Raw genomic sequence first — 14,114 nt, 5'->3', positions numbered from 1 at the left:
GATTTTAACATAAAAGCATACTCTCTTTGAAGAGATAACACTTAACACTTGGAATCATTTTTCCCTTTTAAAGTCAATTTAAGTAAAATATACTTCTTTTTAATTTTTAAAGATATGGTTGGTTCATCTTTTGGTGAATTGAGTTACGAAAAAACATTAGAATTAACTAGCAAATAAACAATTAGGCAAATACGAAAACAAATAAAATAAAAAGGGAGAGAAGTTTCATGCCCAAGTCTTGCTTTGTTCACCTGGGCCAGTACTTGGGCCTAACCTGTCCTAAACTAATATAAAGATTGATTATTCTTTAGCCTTTGGGGCCCTACCTCCACCTGTCCTAAACTAACAAAATAACACCAAAACAGATGGGCTTTTGGCCTAATTACAACATAATACAAAACTGAAACTTAAGAGGGCTTTCGGCCCATTTTTGTTGTTTTTTTACAACATATACAATGTATGTATATCACTATATATTGTTGTATACATCATGTATACAACCCTTCTTGGACTCCATAACACCCTGTTCTTCGGTGTTCGACTCGAAAAGGGTAAGATTGAGCCTCCATAGCTCAACATGAATGCACGTGAGAAAGATGAAGGAGTTTGGTGGACTCAACTCAAAGGTTCATGCAAGAAAACAAAAGAGAGAATAATTAACAAATGACTAAAGGAAAATTAATTCAAAATATAATTCAGAAAAGCTAAAAAAAAATGGGTTACAGAAAATATATTAACCATGCTGCCACTTAAACACCAAAGAAATAAAAGATACAAATATTGATTAATTACTTCAAAGAGCCAAATGCTTGCATCCCTAAATTTAAATAGAGTGGCAACAAAAGATAACAAAATAACACAACAAAGCCTTAGCACAATTCTTCGCACTCTAGGAATTGAAAAAATCATCCTAAAACACACATTAAAAATGAAACAAGAGAAAGCATACCAATTTAGACAATAAATCAACACAAAGCTCTACAAAATCCATCTCAAAACAAACAGCTCATAACATGATAAACACACTTTATACCTTTCTCCGGGCAGCGAACTGGAATCAGAAGCGAAGAAAGCGACTCCACCAACAACTTCAAAAGATTTCGACGAAAACTTCAACCCAAAACAATAAACCAAGAAACTTTAGTGTTATGAGCGCTATTGTCCTAAATTCTAACTCTATTTTCCTATCTATCCTCCATGAATTTCAGTTCTTTCTTAAGTTTTTCTTTTCTATCTTCGGTGTATCTTTCTTCTTATATATTTTCCCAACCCAAAATCAACTATCTCTAACCCTCTCAATGAAGATGAACAGGGCCCATTTATAGGAGGAAAATAGGGCTCGATTTAAGGGGAAAACGGGAGGGAATTTTTGAATTTGAAATTCAAATTCTTCTTGGAAGATAAGGCTCAACCAGGTGGAATTTGTACCATTCCCAACGGAAAAATGATCCGGGAGCTTGATTGTTGGAGCAAGGACGCTTGAGGTGTGGGATTACAACAACTGGCTTCGAGTACGAGCAGATAAGAATGAGAGAAAAATACGACACGCGATTCATATTTTATTGCTAGAGCTGGACGCGATTTTCATTTTGAAACCATCGTGTTTCTGGGTTCTTTGCTTGTGAAGAAGAAGTAGGGGTGGGGGGTCGGCTGGTGTATTGTTGTTGTTGTTATTTTAGGCTGGGTTGAAAGGAATATTGTAGGCTGCTGAAATTAATTTGAGAAAGGGAGAAATGGGCTAGAAATTGAGGCATTGCTTTGGGTTGTTGGAAATTGCAAAATAAAGGCCCAAAATGGTTTTGTCCCAAATGGGTTTAGGAGATTTGGCGAATAAGTTACAATTTTAATCGAATTGAGTGGTCAATTGCATTACGAATCTTGCCAATGAATTAGGAATGTGGCCAAATTGATCTTGTAACGACCCTAAAAATGAAATAGGAAGAACTAGAGCCTCACATGTGTATTGAAGTTTGTAACTTGTTTAAATAATGTAAATCGGCTTTTTGAGTTTAGTTCAAAGAGATTTGGGGTCCATAGATGCTGCCAGTTTTTGAAATTTTAATTTTTAGTTGGGTCTTTGAAAATTAATTAGTTACTAGATTAAGGGCTTAGGAAGTCGGTTAGAAGTTAATTAAATGACTTATATAAGGTTTTAAGTTTTTTAACAAGTCATTTACTCTCTTTTCCCAAAATCAAAATCTCAAAGTCTTCCCTCTCTCTATATTTCTCTCTAACTCAAAGAACAAGATGAAGTGGGAGCTAGAGTTGAGGATTTCATGGTGTTTCTTCTTCAATTTTCGTGGGATTCACGAAGGTTAAGGTATGGGGATCCTTTATCCTTGATTTTTTTTCCACTTAATGAGCCAAATCAAAGTATTTTGAAAGTTCTACAAAAACTCAATAAAGTCCTAATTTCGGTTCTAGAATGGGTTCCTGAATTAAATGATTTTTAATGATTATTTATGTTATTATTGATGGTTTTAAGAAAGAAAAGTCCATGAACCCATGTCTTTCCAAGTTTCCTAAATTTGGCTTATGAAGTGGGTTGAATGTTTATGATTGAATGATGATGGAAAAATGCTTAGGTTGAGTTGAGTAGTTGATTTATATTATTATATATGTTTATCTATTGAGAATTGTTGAAGAATTGAGGAATGGTGATTGTGGCTTTGGAAAAGGGTAAGTTGTCCTAACTTCATTGTTAATGTAGAATTGTGATAGATTGATGTGTGATCCACTTATGGTGGAGTTGTTTACTTATTGAATGTATTATGATTATGGCCTTGAAGGCATTATATGAGGAATTGAAGTGTTGACATGATATCATATATGTGAATGTGATGCAAAGGATTTGAATGAGAACCTAATGAAGTTAAAGGTAATCATGTTGTGAATATAAATGTGTTCATGAGATCCCAAGGTGAGCTTGAATAAAGTATTATTGTATTGTGATTAAAAGTATTTTCTCTCTTAACACTTATTAATGAAGATGATGGAATGTGACGTGCCTTATATTGTTGAATGTCATCTCTTGACTTAGTAGACTTAGGTGTTCTTCTTGATAAATGAAAAGCTATGTTGAATATAAATCGATAGGCTATGGCATTCCATTCACATGTAAGTGATCAAATTTGTTTCTAAGTTGGGTAGTGTTTAGTAATTTATGCATATCTCATTCTCTAGAACTTCGTTTACAATGAATAAATATGATTTGGAAAGCTAACTCAGATACCTACAACTCTTATGTTTATGTAATACTCTAATTTAAATGTTATGGATACGAAATCTGGGACACAACATAGGGCAAGTTCTGCCCAGATTTCAGAAATTGAAATCCTGTATGATCAGCTATAGTGTTTTGAATATATCTTTTTGTACAAAATATATTTTTGCGGTGATTCTTGTTTTTTTGCAACCTTTAGAGATGTACCTACATCTTTCATGAAGGTTATAAAGTCTAGTTTTGCCGTTTTCCTTTACAAATCTAACTTGCGACTTGAGGTACCAGGCTGGACAGATTCACTGTTTTGGGAGCATAGTTATATTTGTACATGCTAGGCTTACTTGTGATTATGATCCTATTTTACGTCAACATTACTGAGCTAATAGAAGTTAAATAAGTTATTTAATTGTATTTTTAAGGTTGTATATACTCGTGAACAAGTTGAGGACCTTGAAACGTTGGTTGGTCTACGGTTTGAACTCGCAAAGTTGTGTTGGACGGGTTCTTTGCCAAAGCACTGAGTTTGTGTATAAACATGTACTTGCACTCTTTTAACTGCGAAAATATTTAAAAGTTGATCTTGGTACCCTCGCTATCTCTTGTCACTTTGCATTGTCATATTGGTATCCTTTAAGACGTTTAAGACGCTCATGTAACTATCCCACGTGTACGGACTGTTTGATCACCTGGCACTCTTGTTGGGACCTTGTCCTTCGTGCGGCTGTGACTTTGTCACTCTTGGCATGCCTCTTGATTCGGATCACTTGCCATCTTGACTCTGGATTTTTAATCCGTCTTATGAATGGAAGTTGTCCATTTTAAGTACGAATTAGAAAGCCATTTTTAATATGGTTCTTGGTTCTCTTGATTATTGGGCTTTGACCCTTCTTGATACCGGGCGTCGGGCCTTCTTGATATTTGTTTGTGCTTGGTGTGACGACATGATGTATATATTGGGAGAGCCTTGTTATTGAATCTCTTGGAAATTGGTGCTATGAGCATTCTTGACACTTGGATCTTTAAATGTAAAACTTGATATCCTTTGTGTGAACTCTAGTTACTTGACAGGTTCTACAACGTGTAAGTAGTAGTATGGGATGCTATCTACACATGGCATGAGTAGGCTTTGAAGGTGCTAAAGTGAGTTCCCTAAGTCTATATGACTAAAGTGTGAAGTCCTCTAAATGCATGAATGTGTCCTAAATGACTTTAAAGAAGAATGTTAACTTATTGTCTAAATGATTTGTTGAATGAATAACTTATGTTAATGAAGTGAGTTACTTAGTATGCTACCTTGAAGCATGATGGTTCTTGTCTATAGTAGCCTTGAGGAACACTTAGGTGTGTATGAAGAGGTTGTATGGGCGGCCACTTCATGTCTCACTCAAGTGTGTCTTAGGGTAACTTTAGATAAGGGTTCTTGGATGATAAAATGAGTTACGTGGTGAAAATGTTGAGTATGTCTATAATGTGGTTAATGTCTTATATGTTGGTTATGTTCTATAATATGTCTAATATGTCAATATTCATGAAGTTTTACTAAAATGGCATATGGCATGACTTTCAACCAAATGTCCTTTTTAGCATGTTTTTGCATGGTTTCCATACTTAGTACTTAATTGTACTAACCCCTTTCTTTCCCTTTTGACTAAAGTGTAGGGATTTGGAGATGTCGATATTCCATGGTTGATGGATAGGTTTCTAAGATGTTTGAAGATGAAGACTTGGTGAGTCCTCATATATTCGAGGACAATAACCAAAATGTTCCTTTATGTCTTGTAGTTTTGTTATAGTTTTGAGTGGGCTTAGTCTCATTGTTGTATTCAAGTATTAGATGGTTTTGAGACATCTTGGATAAAGTCTAGAAAATCTTCCGCTTGTTATTTGATGAAAGTTTCTTTGTGTGTGAAGAAAGTTTTTTTTTCCTTAAGAGTTTTAGTGTCTATGCGATGAATGAATGATCCATGAGGCTTGTATTTGACCTCTTCGAGGTCGAATACGCTAGTTACGACTAGAGAGTGCTCTCGGGTCGTGACAGATCTTATTAGTGAATTCGGCTAAAAACTTAAATGAGACGAATCGATACAATTAATTTACGAGCTTCTTAATCTTAAGGAAATATAATAATTAACTTAATTGTAAACTAATTATTCAAAATCATAACCATAATTTAAACTAAACTAATTTAATAAAATACTTACTAAAATTAAAATCTTTTTGAGATGATTTTCGAATATTTATAAAATATATTGACCCTATACATAATTATATAAAAACATATATATTATTTGAAAAATATAAAAGGCGACAAAACTATTAAAAAAAATGACTTACAAACTATATATATATATATATAGATATTCTTTTTTATTTATAAAACTAATACATAACTATCCAAACAGAGTGTTACCCACAACAAAAAGCTTTTCTCTGTGAATTGTATGATATGAGAAAAACATCAGTGTTGTCGAATCAAATAACATGCAATACACCACCTGGATGGTTAATTCATTCTAATAATGCTCACTCAAACTCATTGAAACAAGTTGATATTTTGCCTAGACGTTTCAGCAATATTGATTTAATTGGTACTAACAATTATGCATTATTCGAAAACACCCTCTCTACCTTCACGATGTAATGATAAGTTCTGCCTACATTCTAGGCTCCTCAACTTGGGTTCTCACCACTTTCGGATATTGGGGAAAAACATAATGAAAAAATTAACACGTACCGTTTATCAAGAAGACCACTTTTCAAAATCTGTTCAATTTCCTCCTTTGAAGGTGGATTAGCCTCAGTTGGTACAAACTTTGCAACCCCTTTGGGAACCCATGAAATAACTGCTATCATTCTTAAGCTGCTTTATTAACCTACAACCACAAGCAAAATCACCAGTATTTTATTTAAAAAAGAGAAAACACATGTTTTTTAGAGAGTCACCACTTAATTTTTAGAGTGAAAATAAAAAAACTTTTTTTTTCAAAAGATTAAAAACAAAAATCTAATGAAATATTAAAGAGGGTTCGGGATTCATATTAGTGTTCCAGGAAGGGTTTTAAAGCACCTAGAACACCCTCTAACATGCAGTTGTCTGATAACTAATATTTGGCTAATGTTTTAAGAAAATAGGCAATTTAACTAAAATTGGGAAAATAACGATCGTACAACTTAAAATCATTCTTAAGAGGAAGAGAAATATTATAAGGGGTATTTACTTGAATAAAATACAATATATATTCTAAAGGTAAATTTGGAAATAAGTATTGATTTAATTTTAACTCAAAATGGCTATTCTTTGAGGAAATTAAATTTTGAAACCCTAAGATTAACAATAAATAATAACAAGTAAACATATATAAACAATAAAATAGCGAGAGAAACTTGGGCCCAAGTCTGATTCTCTGTCCCCCTGGGCCAGTAGTTGGGCCTAATTTCGTTTTGGGCCTTTGACCCATTTAAATCACTTGCACATGTTATAGTCTAACATAAAGAAAATGTCTTTCTTTGGGCCTTAGGCTCAAGTCTTTCACTTGTCCTAAGAACTAACAAGTAATAATAAGTAAGTAAAAATAGGTTTAGGCCCAATTACAACACAATACAAAACTAAAACAAAAATTTTAGGGCTTTTTGAGCCCATTTCTTGATTTTCGTATACACTAGGAGTATACTAATGTATACAATCTCGTATCTTCTTCGAACACCTGTACGTCGATTTTTAAGGACTTGCTCTTTGACACCTGAGGGCTAACTCGATACTCGAAAATACAAGGAGGCAATGGGAAGAGTCCAAAATGGACTCGGATTGGTCACATGCGACATAAATGAATAAAACACACAAGTAACAACTATATGGCTTAATATGAGAAAATAGCGAAATAGAATGAATGACACTGCCTAAATATCAGCATAGGCGCGAAACAATTTTTTAGGGGACAATTAATTATGGAAAGAATCAAGTAAATTAGACATGAAGGAAGAAAAATTTATCCACATAAACATACTGATGCATTAAAGGCGGTGAAAATTAAGAAGTCTTGTCAAGGCTCACAATAAAACAACAAAATGACTGATTTCGAGGTCTAAGTCAATTCCAAACTTCATTTAATAAGAGGATCATACCAGCAAACAATAAGTTAAGCAACAATTTGGAGGAAAAAGATGTTAAAATCAAAATGTGTAAAAAACAAAGATACAAGATCGCACACTTGATGAAAACTTGTCCAATCTAAAACATGTTGCTTTAAATACGACTTTAACCAAAGGGAATCGAATCAAGCTACCATTCTAGAAGTAAACCCAAATAAGCAGACATATACCTAGACAAATATCAAAGTAAACATGCTAAAGTCCAACACTAAACTAAAACAACACAAAATAGTCATACACATTATGGGCATAATTGGTAAACAGTGACCACACTTGAAAAAAAAAATGAATTTTCACAAAGTAATAAGCCTAGAGAAATAAGAGCAAGAAATCGATTGGATAAGCCTGGAAATGGTAATATCACATACAAATCCATATCAACTAGCTTTAAGATTCGAACAAACTTGATCAAGTAACTACCGACAAAAAAGACTTGAAGCTACTAATCCTCACACTTTGAAGTAACACAAAGGTAATAACAAACAGACAATACCCCAATAAATATACGAGAAGCAAGAAAATAAAACCATGGAGACGAGATGAACAAAACACTAAAATTGGCTTAAAACGGACCCTTATATGTCTTAATCAACCAAAGGCACCAACTCACAACTACTCATCAACCATCAACAAATAAAATAGAGATATTCAAAGGGGAAAGGAAAAGAGGGATAGAAAACTTCAATGAGCTAAGGTCAAAACGGAAATTACCTGTTGGGGAGCAGCGATTCCACACCAAATACGACTTAAAAAACTCCAGCAATAAATTAGAAACATAAAACCTTACTTCTTTCGCTGTTTTTCTTCAATATTTTTCCCAACTTTTTCCTAACTTAATATTAGAATGAAGAGGGTGCCAGCTTGCTTGGGGTGAATTTCCCTAACTGAGTCGCTGGGCATTGTTTTTCTGGCGAAAAAGAAGACGGGGTCGCTGGTTGGTACTATTGGTGTATTCTGATGGGTTTTCTTTGGAAATGGGCTAAAATAAATTAGGAAAAATTACTAAAGTATACATCATTAGTTACAGTATTCTCAATATTTTCCTACCATTTTAAAATAATACAAAAATCCCTTCTTTTCACTCAAAACCCAACTGCCGGATACAGTATTTCATTCTACTCCTAACTCACGTTTTTAACTCCTATATTTACTCCTTCAATTTCTCCCTCTTTTTACTCATATAATCAAATAAGTTACCACATTAATCAAAATTTAAATTTCAAGAGGTTTCTCTCTCCATTCAACTCATTTCAGATCTATAGGTACTTTCATCTTCTTCAATTCTCTTCGTTTTTCTTGTTTCATCATTTTGTCTAATACATATGAATGTTCCTTCATTTAGCATTGGGATTACCCAAATAGTTACACCTAATACTAATCGAATCTTTGATTATGATAATCCCAAATGGACAAAAAACATATCTAAAAGGTTGCAGGATCTTTTAACAATAGTAAATCAAAGTTCAGAGAAGGCAAAAATGAAAAAAGATGTACCTGCATCATCGAAAAAGCAAAGGTTGAAAAACAACAAAAAAAAAGGTAGAAAGGTTGCCCCTGCCAAATCTCGACCTACACTATCCAGTGTATGTATTTTGAACCATGTATTTTAGTATTTATTTATTTTGTTTTAAATTTATCTCTTCCCTTGTTGAACTATTGGATCCACAACATTCGTTTGTGGTGGAATTTGTTCAAGATATTATGCAACAAGAAAGCGACAGTTTGTAACTATTGAATCAATTTTTCTTTACTTACACATTTGATCTGTTTTTATAATGTTTCTTCTTCTTTTTTGTAGTGACCGTGGAATGTTTTTTGCTGTTTTTATTGAATTTCTGAGCGATGAAATCAACATCCCATCTAATGATTTTCGAAGTGACTATCTTTGCACAATATATGCAACATTGTTATGAAAGTATGGTCTCAACAAGGCCGAGACGGGATATGTTAGTGAGAATGATAATCCTACAAGGTCGAAGAGTGACTACACTCCACCAACAGAAGATGATCTTGTTAATGTAGAATAGATTTTTATGTATCGATTCACCGACAGTTGTTGATGATCTATTGTTTTTCAACTACATTAATAAGTGTTTTTGAGTATTTCTTCTCTTTTGAAGATACTACTTCTAAATGTGAAGAGTTTTTATGTTGAAAATTGTTTATTTCGCTTTTCATTTCATTTTCAATATATTTAATACCTTGTTAAATTTTGTCTCTTATAAGTATAGTACACATCACTATAGTTGATATTATATTATTAGCAGATACAAGATTTTCCAAAATTTATTATGTATATGATACACGATTACTTTCGATATAACAAACTTGTATGTATCACAACACCTGATACTATATGTTTATACTTGATGCAAATCAGTTAATTTTCAATATATTTAGTACCTTTTAACATTATGTCTCTTATAAATTTGGTACAAATGACTACACTTGATACTATATTATAAGCTGATGAAAATTTGCCAAAAAATATATTATGTATATGATACACAATTATTATTTATCATGCTTTCAAAATCAGAAATTGATGTGTCTCACAAAATCTGATACTATATATTTACAATTTTTACAATCCTCTTAATTTGTAATATATTTAGTACCATTTAACATTATGTCTCTTATCCGATGCACATCACAACTCTTATACGGTACATATCATAATACTTGATACTATATTATCCGATACAATTTTTTTCAAAGAATTAAGTATCAGATTCATTATGTTAAACAAATCATTGCAATGTAATAGTATTTTCAGTATTTATTAGCGGTTACATATACATTAATTACTTAACCAATACAATGTATATTTTAAAAATAACTTTGTATCAAACACAAAACAATACACAATATGTATACCCGATTCATTTTATCAGAAATTAACAATAAAAAAATATAGGCAAAACTGGAAAACATAACATTTCAATTTATTGAATCAAAAATTAGTAAGCTAAAAGTACTTTTTAATGTAAACATTTGTAACAGTGGGAAAGAAATGTTATAGTTTGAGAATTATTAGATCTGAAAAAACAAAGTACTCCAAAAAAGTATTGATCAAGATTCTTTCGGTAAGAAAGTACAAGTTCTTCGATTGTGGTCTTCTTGTCCACATCTCCCACAACAATTCGTGTTTGATGTTAGTTTTTCATCTGGATTTTCCTTCTTTTTTTTCCTTGATCTATTGGGAATTCTTTTGTATCTTGGAGGCAAGACAACTTCTTCCAAAATACATTCTGGAATTGAACAATCACTTTTGTTCGGCATTGATTCCATTGGAACTGCATAACACACTAATACATAGCTACAATTGTACCAAATATATTTATTATTTAATGTTTATTGTATCATTCCAAAAAAAAATTACACTTCAAGATAGATTATTATAACTCAACTCAACGGATCATATATACTCTTAGTTTATCATACATATTATTGTCCCCACAGTTTTACATGTTTTAGATACATATAAAAGAAATGATACAAAACACACCTATGTACCACAATTATCCATTTCTATTCATTGATACATTAAAAGAACGAAGAAACATTTCAAACGAATATGATACTTTGTAATTATCAAGCAATGATACACAAATCTAAACACCTTACACATATGATGCAACAACCAATACATAAGATGCAACCTAATTATGAATATAATTTGCAAATAACAGTGTATCATGAATAATATAGTAACAAACAAATTAAAAAAACAAAAAAAAGTTATACGATCTGTGTATCACAAGATTATTTGTTCACATACTTTTTGTTATCAGATCTTTTAACTCAGCTGCAACGGCAGAAATAAGGTTCACGAATGAAATATTTTCCCCAACCACTATCACATCACTTCTGTATCGCTCGTGTCTAACATTATTTTCCCATATTCCTGAATACCTTAACAATATCGAAATATTCACAAAATTTCGCTGCAAAATTTTTTGAATCAAGCTTCTGCTATTTTTTGGAAGAACAAGGGGAGACAATTTGAAATTTTAATTTACTAGTTATGTTACCTTTTTGTGAACGACTGATTGTTAGAAGAAAGAAACGTACGCTTGATTTGTGGGATTCAATAATATTTTATGTTCTAGTCCCTTATTTAGCACAGTAAAGTGATAACAAAAGTGTTTAAATTAATATATTTGTCCTCACAATTATGTATCCGAAAGGTATAAAAAAGAAGGGATTTTTGTAATTAATGGAAGAGTAGGAATATGATGTAATTTGTTAGGACAAATTACTTAACTACACTCCTTTACTTACCTTAATATCCATTTATCCCTACTTATTTCAAAAATTTCAAAAATCCCTTATTTACCTTTGTATCCCACATGTATCCCGTGCACAACGCTATGTATCCCGTGCACAACGCTATGTATCAAAGGCTATGTATCCGTCTATGTGGAATGTATCAAACGCTATGTATCTCGTGCACAACGCTATGTATCCCGCATGTATCCCGTGCACAACGCTATGTATCCCGCTATGTGGAATGTATTAAACCTAATGTATCCCGTGCACAATGCTATGTATCCCTCTTTGTGGAATGTATCAAACCTAATGTATCTCGTGCACAAAACTATGTATCCTGCAAACATCATTTTTAAGGGATTTTTGGTAAATAGAAAACTAGAAGGGATAGGATGCTATTTAGTACTTATAATATGTGGTTCCTATAATTTATACAATTTGTTAATTACACTATGTGGTTTGCATAATTTTTACAATAAAGAAAGCAATTTGACCCTTTAGTTGGGCCTAATGTTTTGGGCTCAAAAGGCTAGGCCTGGTTTCTTAGGCTTGTTAAGGAGTCCGATGAAATTTCAATTTATGATTTTTTTCTATGGGAGACTTACATAAATAGACTAATTTTAAAAAATACTTACCATTTATAGCATTAACTTTTTTTCTTCACTTGGACACTTTTAATACATTTATAATACAGTTTTAATACATATTACAAAGAACAATTTATTATTCATAGATAATACAAGTTTTATTGATGGTTACTACATTTTATCACACATTTTAATACACTTATAATACAATGTGTCAACTTCTTACCAAACAAGCATAATATATTTTTAAAAATAGTTATAATACATATATACTGCATGCAAATTCACTTTTAATACATATGGCAGATTTAACATAGTATTGTTATGAATGGTAATAAATAAAAAGTATCGCTAAAATCGGTAATTACTCATTAAAAGGTACCAATCCATGTAGTTTTTCCTTTTTCTATCTCTTAGCTATTTATAAAACTTCTACGTGACAAAATCACAACAGACGAAAAGCATATATTGATTTTTTTTTCTAATCATGTTTTTTTTAAAAAAAATATTTATAAAAAAGAAGTTGGATGCATGTGTGACCAACTGTATATATGTATGTATGTATGTATGTGATTTCAAAGTAGAAACTAAAGGCTTAAGTCATCCACAACCACTCAAAGTTGTCCTCACATTTCACTTAGACACCTCAATCTAATCTTATACCTATTGAACACCTACACCAGCTCGAATTTGAACCATTTGAACACTTTTTTGACAAATAACTAAAAGTATAAGAGGTGTGTAATACACTCACGCTGATGTGACAATTTGACGAATGAATAACGTACATATGGCACTTTAGCCTCTTTTGATCCACCATCGCGCCTCTTTGTTCAAATTTTCCTTGAAATAGCAAACTACATATCCTTCTTCGATTTCTTCATTTTTATCCTTTTTTAATCTTCTCAGTTTCTAAAGGAAGTTGAAAGAAACCATTAATGGTGAAATTGAGATGTTTTCGTGGAGAAAATTTTCAACTCTAGAAAAGGAATTCTGAAATTGTTTTGTTTGTTTGAAATCAACGCTTCTTCAATTTCTGTATTTGCATCCCTTTGCTCATTTTTGTTGCGGAAAGAAATTAAACCGTTAATGAAGGAATTAAGTTGTATTTAGAAGAAAAAAATACTTATTTTTGAAAAAAGAAATTTCGAAATTAAGTTGTTTGTAGCTGAACCCACTTCCATTTGCTTCTTTTTATCTCGTTTGTGGGCTTGGTGCCGGAGGAAACTCAATTTCCGGTTAAAATTTTTAATTCTTGAAAATGGTAGTGGTGCTTTCCAGATGAATATGGTAGTGGTGAGGGAGAGAATGAGGTGGCTGACGATAAAAGAGAAAAGAGAAGGGTGGATGGGTGGAAATGGTGGTGGAAGTAATTATGTTTAATTAAGGAAGAAGAAAGAGATTTTTTCAAAAAATAAAAAAAATGGTCTCTCACGCTCTGAATGTATGTGTACTGCACTTTCCATGCCACATCAGCGAAAAATGTTTAATAGGTACTAATTTTGAATAGTATAAGTGTTCAATAGGTACAGAGTCTAGTAGAGGTGTTAAAGTGAAATATGCGGACAACTTTGAGTGGCTGTGGATGACTTAAGCCAAATTAAAAGTATCTGTATATATAAACTTTATGTGTGGGCAATCAGATTTAATGTATGTGTTTTAAAATTGTATGTACACAATATTGGTTAATTGTATGAAAGATCAATTGTATATGAAGGGTATATAAAGTGTATGTTATATATATGTCAATCTCCGTGAAGTGGCAATCATTTTTTAGCGAGCAACAAAAACACCAACAAACTATCGTGAAGGTGAACATGTGAGGTTGGGTGGGTAGAATTGTGGCTAGAGTTTTTAGATACAAAAATATGTATTTAGGTGTA

The 14,114-nt window shown here is 32.2% G+C and overlaps 1 protein-coding gene across 2 annotated transcripts in view; it reads left to right on the top strand.

Moving 5' to 3' along the window:
• LOC125857233 (heavy metal-associated isoprenylated plant protein 20-like) overlaps nt 1-14,114 on the top strand; it is a 287,045-nt gene that overhangs the window by 21,028 nt on the left and 251,903 nt on the right. The gene's annotated exons all lie outside the window — the stretch shown is intronic.

This window comes from Solanum stenotomum, chromosome 2 (assembly GCF_019186545.1).
Source record: "Solanum stenotomum isolate F172 chromosome 2, ASM1918654v1, whole genome shotgun sequence".
In the NCBI taxonomy this organism is placed as follows: Eukaryota; Viridiplantae; Streptophyta; class Magnoliopsida; order Solanales; family Solanaceae; genus Solanum; species Solanum stenotomum.
The sequence above is the reverse complement of the archived record's forward strand: the minus strand, read 5'-3'. Positions and strand labels throughout refer to the sequence as shown.